Source organism: Stegodyphus dumicola, chromosome 7, assembly GCF_044657685.1.
Source record: "Stegodyphus dumicola isolate Sdum_Otavi_A_Nest chromosome 7, ASM4465768v1".
Lineage (NCBI taxonomy): Eukaryota > Metazoa > Arthropoda > Arachnida > Araneae > Eresidae > Stegodyphus > Stegodyphus dumicola.
This window is the reverse complement of record NC_140774.1, coordinates 140,778,886-140,794,250: the sequence shown is the minus strand read 5'-3', so window position 1 is coordinate 140,794,250 and position 15,365 is coordinate 140,778,886. Positions and strand designations below refer to the sequence as shown.

Below are 15,365 nucleotides of genomic sequence, written 5' to 3'. Positions count from 1 at the left end.
ATCCTCTAACTTATCGATTTTAAAATATTACCTCGATTAATTTCTACACGCTTATCTGGTATTTTTATATGCAATTGGGCCAGTCTTTATTATTTACGATATTAACACGTCAAGTGTGAAGTCAGTCACCGATGGCTGACAGTTCGGATAGCTTCGGTGACTGATGACTGACAGCACACTTGTCGTTTAGGCTTCTTCAGTTACTGTTGACTGGCGATATGCAAGCAGCTTTAAAAATTATATACTTCTCAGATCTATCTTATAACAAATTCTAGCTAGAATATCGATGAAACCGGATATCGACGGTTAACGGAAAGGACAATAAAACTAATTTCATTAGTTCAAACTCGCATTAAAAGAGGTAAATCTGAAATTTTATATAAACGTAAGTGCATTTTCAAATTTCGAAGTCATTTCTTTATATAAGTTTATTAACTTCATATCTACGGTGAGTTTAAATGATAACGGCTTGTGCGCGAAAATCTGAGGAACACTCTAAAAATTATTAAAAAAAATTAGAGTTGCACCCACCACATTCCGAACATGGGACTTTCCGTGTGTTAAGCGGATGTGATAACCACTACATCATGAGTGCACGTGTTAGATGTATCCCCAGTCAGTTAAAAATATAAACACTTGCTTTCTAAAAATTAAATTAATACTCTATTATACACATTCAGTTCAAAATATAAATACTTGCTTTTCAAAAGAAAAATTAGCACTGTCATTTAAAAACTTAGGGTTGTACCCACCAGGTTTCGAACCTGGGACCTTCCGCGTGTTAGGCGGATGTGATAACCACTACACCATGTGCACACATATAAGATGATCTTATTAACTTTCATTTGATAGTATAAATACTTGCTTTTCAAAAATAAATTTAGTAGTTTAAATAAAAAGTTGACGTTGTACCCACCAGGTTTCGAACCTGGGACCTTCCGCGTGTTAGGCGGATGTGATAACCACTACACCATGGGTACACATGCGAAATGTTCTTATTAACAATCATTTCATAGTACAAATACGTGCTTTTCAAAAGTAAATTTAGTACTGTCAATTAAAAAGTTTATTGTGTTCTTTTTATTAATTTTAAACTGTATTGATGGATTTTATCAATTAAAATTTTGGAATAATTTGAATAGCGCTTCCGAAAATTATTTTAGAGGATAAGCAATTTTTTAACCCCTTCGAGCCGGGTAGCGAAAACGCGCGCTTATCGCGGAGGCCGGCAGTGTCTTCCCCGAGCGTATTTCCAAGGCCGAGGGCTTTTTTACTACTAAGCCTAAATCCATGAAATTTCCGAAGTATCAACGCATTGTTTAATAATGCTCTATAGAGTATTTAAACGGCTTATGCTTTATAGATATTTATATATATATACTTTAATTACCTTATTTCTTGTTTAAATGCTTATTTTACACATTTTATTTTAATTACTCACCATTTTATGACTTTTAACATTATATATCTGAAAACTAAATATATTACTTAAAATTCTCATTTCGTATGAAAAATTTTAAAACAGGGATCTACACACAGTCCTACGTTACATTCCTTGAACTCGTAATAACTCATTTGCCGTTTTGGAGGATTTTTCCGGGAATGTGAACAAACGAAGCACCGTCGTCTCATTTTCTTATCAGTCCCTTCTGAACAAAGTTTTGGAAAATGTCTTTCAGTTAATTTTTCAGAATCAATATCAGAATATCAGAATTTCAGAATCAATATCTGAAATATTTTGCATCATTTCTGCTATTTCATGCTCTGTTAAACATTTTCGACGCTTCGACATTGAAACGGTAAAAACAGAAAGAATTCACGTCTAACAAGATCTAATTATTTTCTAAAAACTGAACTGTAAACCGAAATACTCGACGCTTTAGCGCATATAAAACTTCTACTTACAATAAACAACTACCACGTGCGAATAAAGTGCAATTTAAAGAGACGTCATAAATCACGCCATTCGGAAACATTTAGTTCCCCGTTTGTTTATATAATAAAAAACACGTGTACGTGAGTCATGCTTCTCTCATTTCGAGTAGAATGTCTAATGTACATGTATCTGAAACCATATGGACATACAGTGCCATCTTGTGGCATAAATTATAGTTTGAAAAACGTTCCAAGGTACTGGCACAAATACGTGACATTCGGTAGAAAACGCAACTTTTCTCTGGCACGCCTGCGTGTCGGCCGGTAGATAAGTGCGTTCGTTGCTGGCACGTATACGTGACAGTCGGCGCGAAGGGGTTAAGTCTATTTTCGTGTAAAATAAAGAAAAAATGTTTTAAGGGCTAATTTTAACATATATAAGAGCTCAAGTAATAATCTAAAATGATACCAAAAATTACGATGCTAGAAGCGAAACTTTTGTTTTTCTCATTTTTGTTTTAAAATTAGGGTTAGCGATGCAAAACCTCCGTCCTGTACGGTGACTACCTTCGATTCTCTTTCGTCCCGCACGAGCATCTTAAACAAAGGTGCGCCGTCGCGAAAAGGTTAAGCATTAGTTAGGGTTAGCATTAGTATCAGTTATCAGTAAAGGCATTCGAGACAAATCATTAGGGGACTGAAAACAAGGATTGGACGTTTTACACGACACAGGTACGTTTGCTGGTGATTTTCATTTAAAGTATTATTTGATTCATTGAAGAATCGGGATTTACTAGCATACATATATTTTACGCTAATTTATCGAACTTTTGGTTGAAAACTCAGGGATATAAAAGCTTTGCGTTGCCACTTTGCAAAGTGCAAGATATTTCTGTTACAAAATTAATCAAAATACTCGGCAATTTAAAAGAAGTGTGTTACCACTCGCCAAAACGTTAAACGAATTTAATAAACATTCAGGGATTTAAGAGAAATATGTGTTGCCTCTATCCGAATTAAAATATTATCTTCCAAGCATCAGTAAGTTGTCGTTCAACAAAGTGGGGATATTTCATTTTTTTCATTCAAATTTATTCTGTTATAATTTAACAAATTAAGAAATTTAAAAGCATTAAGCAAATGTTCATTTAAATTGTTATTAATTTCTATATAAAAAATTACACTAACAGATTTCATTAAAATCATCTTCCTCTATATATACAAAGAAGAGTGTCCGTTTGTTTGTTTGTGTGCGCGTAATTTATAGAAAGATTACGATTTATCACGATCTTGAAGAAATTTTGCGAAGTTCACATTCATAACCAAAGGAAGTTATTAAGATTTATAAGATTTCGAAGAAATTTCTAAGAAATTAAAAGATTTCGGAAAATCACCCTACGGAGTCAATACTCAAAGAATTTGACATTCATTGTAGGTTCAGGTCGCCGTTGTTGAGTTTTCGCTATCAGTGAAAATCATAATGCTAAGTGAAAAATTTTTAATTTTTTAACGAAGATAAAAATTAATGCTTTCTACATAGTTTCAAATTTGAAATCGCATCACTAATCTCAACAATCACATCAAACTTGCGTTCCCTTTTTTAGTTCTTACTAACACTGGTAGAGGGCGCCATGTTCTTATGTTTTTCCTGATGAGAACAGTGTAGACTGTAGAAGATTTTTGTAGAAGATTAAAGGGCTTCTCTAAAATCCCTTTTTTTACGAATCTTTCAGAAACGGAGAAGAAAGTGGTAGAGATGGACGAAGATTTTCGGAAAGCTCATTTCCGGAGGAGGGAGAAATTAAAAAAAAAAAATACAGAATTAAGGAAAATTCTGTACGCCAAAGGGGCGTTTTTAACGATTTCTGTATTACCTTAATATATTAAATATCATATTCTTCTCACTAAAACCATAAAATTCAGTTCAACCACAATAACGCAAAATAATTTTAAAATGAGCATATCTTTAGAATTTCCACTACACAGCCTCGTGTGCAGGAAATTTCCCCCCCCCCATACAGTGCTGCCATTGCTCGCTTTGAAATCGTTGAGTTTGTTAATCAAAAATTCGTTAAAGTGTTACAAAATATGAAATCGATAAAAAACAGATTCCAAATTTGGGCTTTCAGATGCCATATTCAGGTGGAAACGTACGATATTCAAAATTTAATGGCTCTAACTACCGTTGCCTTAGCACAATGCAATCATATATACATTCATGCAGATTCTTCATCATGTAAGTTCTTTAAATATAATTAAGGGCTCTAATATTTGGTGGCAATAATTTGAAAAGTGAACCGACATTTTCAATGAACCAACGAAAATCCCAAAACAAAATTAAGAGTCCTTCTGGGGAACAAATTGCCCCTTTGGACTAAAACGACATAACCGATAACAAAGCAAGTATCAGTTCTTACTAAAACCATTACAGGGAGGCGTGCAGTTAGTTCTACAACAATACAGTTGAAGCCTGGTAAAATTTTATAGAATTTATCTTGAACCAGAACATTGCTGTTTACGTGAAACTCGAAAAACTTTCCCCATTCCCATAAATGAAGCCTTTTCACTCTGCGTAAACCAAAAGCAACGTCGGGTACTTCAGATTGTATGTAACATTAATTATTACGAACATTATTATCATATGTATCTGTATATTACAGGAATTTTCAGTTATTAATATTTTATTCAATGCGGTATTTTCCCATGGATGTGAAAAATTAAACAAATTAATTTATTTTCAGTGTTTAAGAACTTGGTCCCTAAAGTAAGTTTTTAAAAACTTCACAAAAATTTATTTGATAAGAGATAATTTTTTTAAAAAAAAAAAGTTGTGGTAGTTTAATAGAATTTTTTTCCGAAATTCATTTGCGAGTTTTGGCACAACAATTGCTTAAATGCTTCTTAAAATCCTCTAACTTATCGGTTTTAAAATATTACCTCGATTAATTTCTACACGCTTATCTGGTATTTTTATATGCAATTGGGCCAGTCTTTATTATTTACGATATTAACACGTCAAGTGTGAAGTCAGTCACCGATGGCTGACAGTTCGGATAGCTTCGGTGACTGATGACTGACAGCACACTTGTCGTTTAGGCTTCTTCAGTTACTGTTGACTGGCGATATGCAAGCAGCTTAAAAAATTATATACTACTCAGATCTATCTTATAACAAATTCTAGCTAGAATATCGATGAAACCGGATATCGACGGTTAACGGAAAGGACAATAAAACTAATTTCGAGCTTAAAAGAGGTAAATCTGAAATTTTATATAAACGTAAGTGCATTTTCAAATTTCGAAATCATTTCTTTATATAAGTTTATTAACTTCATATCTACGGTGAGTTTAAATGATAACGGCTTGTGCGCGAAAATCTGAGGAACACTCTAAAAATTATTAAAAAAAATTAGAGTTGCACCCACCACATTCCGAACATGGGACTTTCCGTGTGTTAAGCGGATGTGATAACCACTACATCATGAGTGCACGTGTTAGATGTATCCCCAGTCAGTTAAAAATATAAACACTTGCTTTCTAAAAATTAAATTAATGCTCTATTATACACAATCAGTTCAAAATATAAATACTTGTTTTTCAAAAGAAAAATTAGCACTGTCATTTAAATACTTAGGGCTGTACCCACCAGGTTTCGAACCTGGGACCTTCCGCGTGTTAGGCGGATGTGATAACCACTACACCATGTGCACACATATAAGATGATCTTATTAACTTTCATTTGATAGTATAAATACTTGCTTTTCAAAAATAAATTTAGTAGTTTAAATAAAAAGTTGACGTTGTACCCACCAGGTTTCGAACCTGGGACCTTCCGCGTGTTAGGCGGATGTGATAACCACTACACCATGGGTACACATGCGAAATGTTCTTATTAACAATCATTTCATAGTACAAATACGTGCTTTTCAAAAGTAAATTTAGTACTGTCAATTAAAAAGTTTATTGTGTTCTTTTTATTAATTTTAAACTGTATTGATGGATTTTATCAATTAAAATTTTGGAATAATTTGAATAGCGCTTCCGAAAATTATTTTAGAGGATAAGCAATTTTTTAACCCCTTCGAGCCGGGTAGCGAAAACGCGCGCTTATCGCGGAGGCCGGCAGTGTCTTCCCCGAGCGTATTTCCAAGGCCGAGGGCTTTTTTACTACTAAGCCTAAATCCATGAAATTTCCGAAGTATCAACGCATTGTTTAATAATGCTCTATAGAGTATTTAAACGGCTTATGTTTTATAGATATTTATATATATATACTTTAATTACCTTATTTCTTTTTTAAATGCATATTTTACACATTTTATTTTAATTACTCACCATTTTATGACTTTTAACATTATATATCTGAAAACTAAATATATTACTTAAAATTCTCTTTTCGTATGAAAAATTTTAAAACAGGGATCTACACACAGTCCTACGTTACATTCCTTGAACTCGTAATAACTCATTTGCCGTTTTGGAGGATTTTTCCGGGAATGTGAACAAACGAAGCACCGTCGTCTCATTTTCTTATCAGTCTCTTCTGAACAAAGTTTTGGAAAATATCTTTCAGTTAATCTTTCAGAATCAATATCAGAATATCAGAATCAATATCTGAAATATTTTGCATCATTTCTGCTATTTCATGCTCTGTTAAACATTTTCGACGCTTCGACATTGAAACGGTAAAAACAGAAAGAATTCACGTCTTACAAGATCTAATTATTTTCTAAAAACTGAACTGTAAACCGAAATACTCGACGCTTTAGCGCATATAAAACTTCTATTTACAATAAACAACTACCACGTGCGAATAAAGTGCAATTTAAAGAGACGTCATAAATCACGCCATTCGGAAACATTTAGTTCCCCGTTTGTTTATATAATAAAAAACACGTGTACGTGAGTCATGCTTCTCTCATTTCGAGTAGAATGTCTAATGTACATGTATCTGAAACCATATGGACATACAGTGCCATCTTGTGGCATAAATTATAGTTTGAAAAACGTTCCAAGGTACTGGCACAAATACGTGACATTCGGTAGAAAACGCAACTTTTCTCTGGCACGCCTGCGTGTCGGCCGGTAGATAAGTGCGTTCGTTGCTGGCACGTATACGTGACAGTCGGCGCGAAGGGGTTAAGTCTATTTTCGTGTAAAATAAAGAAAAAATGTTTTAAGGGCTACTTTTAACATATATAAGAGCTCAAGTAATAATCTAAAATGATACCAAAAATTATGATGCTAGAAGCGAAACTTTTGTTTTTCTCATTTTTGTTTTAAAATTAGGCTTAGCGATGCAAAACCTCCGTCCTGTACGGTGACTACCTTCGATTCTCTTTCGTCCCGCACGAGCATCTTAAACAAAGGTGCGCCGTCGCGAAAAGGTTAAGCATTAGTTAGGGTTAGCATTAGTATCAGTTATCAGTAAAGGCATTCGAGACAAATCATTAGGGGACTGAAAACAAGGATTGGACGTTTTACACGACACAGGTACGTTTGCTGGTGATTTTCATTTAAAGTATTATTTGATTCATTGAAGAATCGGGATTTACTAGCATACATATATTTTACGCTAATTTATCGAACTTTTGGTTGAAAACTCAGGGATATAAAAGCTTTGCGTTGCCACTTTGCAAAGTGCAAGATATTTCTGTTACAAAATTAATCAAAATACTCGGCAATTTAAAAGAAGTGTGTTACCACTCGCCAAAACGTTAAACGAATTTAATAAACATTCAGGGATTTAAGAGAAATATGTGTTGCCTCTATCCGAATTAAAATATTATCTTCCAAGCATCAGTAAGTTGTCGTTCAACAAAGTGGGGATATTTCATTTTTTTCATTCAAATTTATTCTGTTATAATTTAACAAATTAAGAAATTTAAAAGCAGTAAGCAAAAGTTCATTTAAATTGTTATTAATTTCTATATAAAAAATTACACTAACAGATTTCATTAAAATCATCTTCCTCTATATATACAAAGAAGAGTGTCCGTTTGTTTGTTTGTGTGCGCGTAATTTATAGAAAGATTACGATTTATCACGATCTTGAAGAAATTTTGCGAAGTTCACATTCATAACCAAAGGAAGTTATTAAGATTTATAAGATTTCGAAGAAATTTCTAAGAAATTCAAAGATTTCGGAAAATCACCCTACGGAGTCAATACTCAAAGAATTTGACATTCATTGTAGGTTCAGGTCGCCGTTGTTGAGTTTTCGCTATCAGTGAAAATCATAATGCTAAGTGAAAAATTTTTAATTTTTTAACGAATATAAAAATTAATGCTTTCTACATAGTTTCAAATTTGAAATCGCATCACTAATCTCAACAGTCACATCAAACTTGCGTTCCCTTTTTTAGTTCTTACTAACACTGGTAGAGGGCGCCATGTTCTTATGTTTTTCCTGATGAGAACAGTGTAGACTGTAGAAGATTTTTGTAGAAGATTAAAGGGCTTCTCTAAAATCCCTTTTTTTACGAATCTTTCAGAAACGGAGAAGAAAGTGGTAGAGATGGACGAAGATTTTCGGAAAGCTCATTTCCGGAGGAGGGAGAAATTAAAAAAAAAAATACAGAATTAAGGAAAATTCTGTACGGCAAAGGGGCGTGTTTAACGATTTCTGTATTACCTTAATATATTAAATATCATATTCTTCTCACTAAAACCATAAAATTCAGTTCAACAACAATAACGCAAAATAATTTTAAAATGAGCATATCTTTAGAATTTCCACTACACAGTCTCGTGCGCATGATATTCCCCCCCCCCATACAGTGCTGCCATTGCTCGCTTTGAAATCGTTGAGTTTGTTAATCAAAAATTCGTTAAAGTGTTACAAAATATGAAATCGATAAAAAACAGATTCCAAATTTGGGCTTTCAGATGCCATATTCAGGTGGAAACGTACGATATTCAAAATTTAATGGCTCTAACTACCGTTGCCTTAGCACAATGCAATCATATATACATTCATGCAGATTCTTCATCATGTAAGTTCTTTAAATATAATTAAGGGCTCTAATATTTGGTGGCAATAATTTGAAAAGTGAACCGACATTTTTAATGAACCAACGAAAATCCCAAAACAAAATTAAGAGTCCTTCTGGGGAACAAATTGCCCCTTTGGACTAAAACGACATAACCGATAACAAAGCAAGTATCAGTTCTTACTAAAACCATTACAGGGAGCCGTGCAGTTAGTTCTACAACAATACAGTTGAAGCCTGGTAAAATTTTATAGAATTCATCTTGAACCAGAACATTGCTGTTTACGTGAAATCTCGAAAAACTTTCCCCATCCCCATAAATGAAGCCTTTTCACTCTGCGTAAACCACAAGCAACATCGGGTACTTCAGATTGTATGTAACATTAATTATTACGAACATTATTATCATATGTATCTGTATATTACAGGAATTTTCAGTTATTAATATTTTATTCAATGCGGTATTTTCCCATGGATGTGAAAAATTTAACAAATTAATTTATTTTCAGTGTTTAAGAACTTGGTCCCTAAAGTAAGTTTTTAAAAACTTCACAAAAATTTATTTGATAAGAGATAATTTTTTTTAAAAAAAAAAGTTGTGGTAGTTTAATAGAATTTTTTTCCGAAATTCATTTGCGAGTTTTGGCACAACAATTGCTTAAATGCTTCTTAAAATCCTCTAACTTATCGATTTTAAAATATTACCTCGATTAATTTCTACACGCTTATCTGGTATTTTTATATGCAATTGGGCCAGTCTTTATTATTTACGATATTAACACGTCAAGTGTGAAGTCAGTCACCGATGGCTGACAGTTCGGATAGCTTCGGTGACTGATGACTGACAGCACACTTGTCGTTTAGGCTTCTTCAGTTACTGTTGACTGGCGATATGCAAGCAGCTTAAAAAATTATATACTTCTCAGATCTATCTTATAACAAATTCTAGCTAGAATATCGATGAAACCGGATATCGACGGTTAACGGAAAGAACAATAAAACTAATTTCATTAGTTCAAACTCGCATTAAAAGAGGTAAATCTGAAATTTTATATAAACGTAAGTGCATTTTCAAATTTCGAAGTCATTTCTTTATATAAGTTTATTAACTTCATATCTACGGTGAGTTTAAATGATAACGGCTTGTGCGCGAAAATCTGAGGAACACTCTAAAAATTATTTAAAAAAAAATTAGATTTGCACCCACCACATTCCGAACATGGGACTTTCCGTGTGTTAAGCGGATGTGATAACCACTACATCATGAGTGCACGTGTTAGATGTATCCCCAGTCAGTTAAAAATATAAACACTTGCTTTCTAAAAATTAAATTAATGCTCTATTATACACAATCAGTTCAAAATATAAATACTTGTTTTTCAAAAGAAAAATTAGCACTGTCATTTAAATACTTAGGGCTGTACCCACCAGGTTTCGAACCTGGGACCTTCCGCGTGTTAGGCGAATGTGATAACCACTACACCATGGGTACACATGCGAGATGTTCTTATTAACAATCATTTCATAGTATAAATATTTCTTTTCAAAAATAAATTTAGTATTGTCAAATAAAAAGTTGAGATTGTACCCACCAGGTTTCGAACCTGGGACCTTCCGCGTGTAAAGCGGATGTGATAACCACTACACCATGGGTACACGTGCGAGATGTTCTTATTAACAATCATTTCATAGTTTAAATACGTGCTTTTCAAAAGTAAATTTAGTACTGTCAATTAAAAAGTTTATTGTGTTCTTTTTATTAATTTTAAACTGTATTGATGGATTTTATCAATTAAAACTTTGGAATAATTTGAATAGCGCTTCCGAAAATTATTTAAGAAGATAAGCAATTTTTTAACCCCTTCGAGCCGGGTAGCGAAAACGCGCGCTTATCGCGGAGGCCGGCAGTGTCTTCCCCGAGCGTCTCTCCAGGGCCGAGGGCTTTTTTACTACTAAGCCTAAATCCATGAAATTTCCGAAGTATCAACGCATTGTTTAATAATGCTCTATAGAGTATTTAAACGGCTTATGCTTTATAGATATTTATATATATATACTTTAATTACCTTATTTCTTGTTTAAATGCATATTTTACACATTTTATTTTAATTACTCACCATTTTATGACTTTTAACATTATATATCTGAAAACTAAATATATTACTTAAAATTCTCTTTTCGTATGAAAAATTTTAAAACAGGGATCTACACACAGTCCTACGTTACATTCCTTGAACTCGTAATAACTCATTTGCCGTTTTGGAGAATTTTTCCGGGAATGTGAACAAACGAAGCACCGTCGTCTCATTTTCTTATCAGTCTCTTCTGAACAAAGTTTTGGAAAATGTCTTTCAGTTAATCTTTCAGAATCAATATCAGAATATCAGAATCAATATCTGAAATATTTTGCATCATTTCTGCTATTTCATGCTCTGTTAAACATTTTCGACGCTTCGACATTGAAACGGTAAAAACAGAAAGAATTCACGTCTAACAAGATCTAATTATTTTCTAAAAACTGAACTGTAAACCGAAATACTCGACGCTTTAGCGCATATAAAACTTCTATTTACAATAAACAACTACCACGTGCGAATAAAGTGCAATTTAAAGAGACGTCATAAATCACGCCATTCGGAAACATTTAGTTCCCCGTTTGTTTATATAATAAAAAACACGTGTACGTGAGTCATGCTTCTCTCATTTCGAGTAGAATGTCTAATGTACATGTATCTGAAACCATATGGACATACAGTGCCATCTTGTGGCATAAATTATAGTTTGAAAAACGTTCCAAGGTACTGGCACAAATACGTGACATTCGGTAGAAAACGCAACTTTTCTCTGGCACGCCTGCGTGTCGGCCGGTAGATAAGTGCGTTCGTTGCTGGCACGTATACGTGACAGTCGGCGCGAAGGGGTTAAGTCTATTTTCGTGTAAAATAAAGAAAAAATGTTTTAAGGGCTACTTTTAACATATATAAGAGCTCAAGTAATAATCTAAAATGATACCAAAAATTATGATGCTAGAAGCGAAACTTTTGTTTTTCTCATTTTTGTTTTAAAATTAGGCTTAGCGATGCAAAACCTCCGTCCTGTACGGTGACTACCTTCGATTCTCTTTCGTCCCGCACGAGCATCTTAAACAAAGGTGCGCCGTCGCGAAAAGGTTAAGCAATTAGTTAGGGTTAGCATTAGTATCAGTTATCAGTAAAGGCATTCGAGACAAATCATTAGGGGACTGAAAACAAGGATTGGACGTTTTACACGACACAGGTACGTTTGCTGGTGATTTTCATTTAAAGTATTATTTGATTCATTGAAGAATCGGGATTTACTAGCATACATATATTTTACGCTAATTTATCGAACTTTTGGTTGAAAACTCAGGGATATAAAAGCTTTGCGTTGCCACTTTGCAAAGTGCAAGATATTTCTGTTACAAAATTAATCAAAATACTCGGCAATTTAAAAGAAGTGTGTTACCACTCGCCAAAACGTTAAACGAATTTAATAAACATTCAGGGATTTAAGAGAAATATGTGTTGCCTCTATCCGAATTAAAATATTATCTTCCAAGCATCAGTAAGTTGTCGTTCAACAAAGTGGGGATATTTCATTTTTTTCATTCAAATTTATTCTGTTATAATTTAACAAATTAAGAAATTTAAAAGCAGTAAGCAAAAGTTCATTTAAATTGTTATTAATTTCTATATAAAAAATTACACTAACAGATTTCATTAAAATCATCTTCCTCTATATATACAAAGAAGAGTGTCCGTTTGTTTGTTTGTGTGCGCGTAATTTATAGAAAGATTACGATTTATCACGATCTTGAAGAAATTTTGCGAAGTTCACATTCATAACCAAAGGAAGTTATTAAGATTTATAAGATTTCGAAGAAATTTCTAAGAAATTCAAAGATTTCGGAAAATCACCCTACGGAGTCAATACTCAAAGAATTTGACATTCATTGTAGGTTCAGGTCGCCGTTGTTGAGTTTTCGCTATCAGTGAAAATCATAATGCTAAGTGAAAAATTTTTAATTTTTTAACGAATATAAAAATTAATGCTTTCTACATAGTTTCAAATTTGAAATCGCATCACTAATCTCAACAGTCACATCAAACTTGCGTTCCCTTTTTTAGTTCTTACTAACACTGGTAGAGGGCGCCATGTTCTTATGTTTTTCCTGATGAGAACAGTGTAGACTGTAGAAGATTTTTGTAGAAGATTAAAGGGCTTCTTTAAAATCCCTTTTTTTACGAATCTTTCAGAAACGGAGAAGAAAGTGGTAGAGATGGACGAAGATTTTCGGAAAGCTCATTTCCGGAGGAGGGAGAAATTAAAAAAAAAAATACAAAATTAAGGAAAATTCTGTACGCCAAAGGGGCGTTTTTAACGATTTCTGTATTACCTTAATATATTAAATATCATATTCTTCTCACTAAAACCATAAAATTCAGTTCAACAACAATAACGCAAAATAATTTTAAAATGAGCATATCTTTAGAATTTCCACTACACAGTCTCGTGCGCAGGAAATTTCCCCCCCCCCATACAGTGCTGCCATTGCTCGCTTTGAAATCGTTGAGTTTGTTAATCAAAAATTCGTTAAAGTGTTACAAAATATGAAATCGATAAAAAACAGATTCCAAATTTGGGCTTTCAGATGCCATATTCAGGTGGAAACGTACGATATTCAAAATTTAATGGCTCTAACTACCGTTGCCTTAGCACAATGCAATCATATATACATTCATGCAGATTCTTCATCATGTAAGTTCTTTAAATATAATTAAGGGCTCTAATATTTGGTGGCAATAATTTGAAAAGTGAACCGACATTTTCAATGAACCAACGAAAATCCCAAAACAAAATTAAGAGTCCTTCTGGGGAACAAATTGCCCCTTTGGACTAAAACGACATAACCGATAACAAAGCAAGTATCAGTTCTTACTAAAACCATTACAGGGAGCCGTGCAGTTAGTTCTACAACAATACAGTTGAAGCCTGGTAAAATTTTATAGAATTCATCTTGAACCAGAACATTGCTGTTTACGTGAAATCTCGAAAAACTTTCCCCATCCCCATAAATGAAGCCTTTTCACTCTGCGTAAACCACAAGCAACATCGGGTACTTCAGATTGTATGTAACATTAATTATTACGAACATTATTATCATATGTATCTGTATATTACAGGAATTTTCAGTTATTAATATTTTATTCAATGCGGTATTTTCCCATGGATTTGAAAAATTTAACAAATTAATTTATTTTCAGTGTTTAAGAACTTGGTCCCTAAAGTAAGTTTTTAAAAACTTCACACAATTTATTTGATAAGAGATAATTTTTTAAAAAAAAAAAAGTTGTGGTAGTTTAATAGAATTTTTTTCCGAAATTCATTTGCGAGTTTTGGCACAACAATTGCTTAAATGCTTCTTAAAATCCTCTAACTTATCGATTTTAAAATATTACCTCGATTAATTTCTACACGCTTATCTGGTATTTTTATATGCAATTGGGCCAGTCTTTATTATTTACGATATTAACACGTCAAGTGTGAAGTCAGTCACCGATGGCTGACAGTTCGGATAGCTTCGGTGACTGATGACTGACAGCACACTTGTCGTTTAGGCTTCTTCAGTTACTGTTGACTGGCGATATGCAAGCAGCTTAAAAAATTATATACTTCTCAGATCTATCTTATAATAAATTCTAGCTAGAATATCGATGAAACCGGATATCGACGGTTAACGGAAATGACAATAAAACTAATTTCATTAGTTCAAACTCGCATTAAAAGAGGTAAATCTGAAATTTTATATAAACGTAAGTGCATTTTCAAATTTCGAAGTCATTTCTTTATATAAGTTTATTAACTTCATATCTACGGTGAGTTTAAATGATAACGGCTTGTGCGCGAAAATCTGAGGAACACTCTAAAAATTATTTAAAAAAAATTAGATTTGCACCCACCACATTCCGAACATGGGACTTTCCGTGTGTTAAGCGGATGTGATAACCACTACATCATGAGTGCACGTGTTAGATGTATCCCAGTCAGTTAAAAATATAAACACTTGCTTTCTAAAAATTAAATTAATGCTCTATTATACACAATCAGTTCAAAATATAAATACTTGTTTTTCAAAAGAAAAATTAGCACTGTCATTTAAATACTTAGGGCTGTACCCACCAGGTTTCGAACCTGGGACCTTCCGCGTGTTAGGCGAATGTGATAACCACTACACCATGGGTACACATGCGAGATGTTCTTATTAACAATCATTTCATAGTATAAATATTTCTTTTCAAAAATAAATTTAGTATTGTCAAATAAAAAGTTGAGATTGTACCCACCAGGTTTCGAACCTGGGACCTTCCGCGTGTTAGGCGGATGTGATAACCACTACACCATGGGTACACATGCGAGACGTTCTTATTAACAATCATTTCATAGGACAAATACGTGCTTTTCAAAAGTAAATTTAGTA

General features: G+C 33.3%; 6 non-coding genes across 6 annotated transcripts; all 6 read right to left on the bottom strand.

The window, feature by feature from the left end:
* Positions 1–907: 907 nt before the first annotated feature.
* TRNAV-AAC (transfer RNA valine (anticodon AAC)) lies at positions 908–980 on the bottom strand. The gene has a single exon. It is a non-coding gene; the product is annotated as a tRNA-Val (tRNA).
* A 4,695-nt stretch (positions 981–5,675) lies between these two features.
* On the bottom strand, positions 5,676–5,748 carry TRNAV-AAC (transfer RNA valine (anticodon AAC)). Its single transcript has one exon. It is a non-coding gene; the product is annotated as a tRNA-Val (tRNA).
* Positions 5,749–10,285: 4,537 nt separating this feature from the next.
* Positions 10,286–10,358, bottom strand: TRNAV-AAC (transfer RNA valine (anticodon AAC)). Its single transcript has one exon. It is a non-coding gene; the product is annotated as a tRNA-Val (tRNA).
* Positions 10,359–10,449: 91 nt separating this feature from the next.
* On the bottom strand, positions 10,450–10,522 carry TRNAV-UAC (transfer RNA valine (anticodon UAC)). The gene has a single exon. It is a non-coding gene; the product is annotated as a tRNA-Val (tRNA).
* Positions 10,523–15,058: 4,536 nt separating this feature from the next.
* On the bottom strand, positions 15,059–15,131 carry TRNAV-AAC (transfer RNA valine (anticodon AAC)). Its single transcript has one exon. It is a non-coding gene; the product is annotated as a tRNA-Val (tRNA).
* Positions 15,132–15,222: 91 nt separating this feature from the next.
* TRNAV-AAC (transfer RNA valine (anticodon AAC)) lies at positions 15,223–15,295 on the bottom strand. Its single transcript has one exon. It is a non-coding gene; the product is annotated as a tRNA-Val (tRNA).
* Positions 15,296–15,365: the final 70 nt, after the last annotated feature.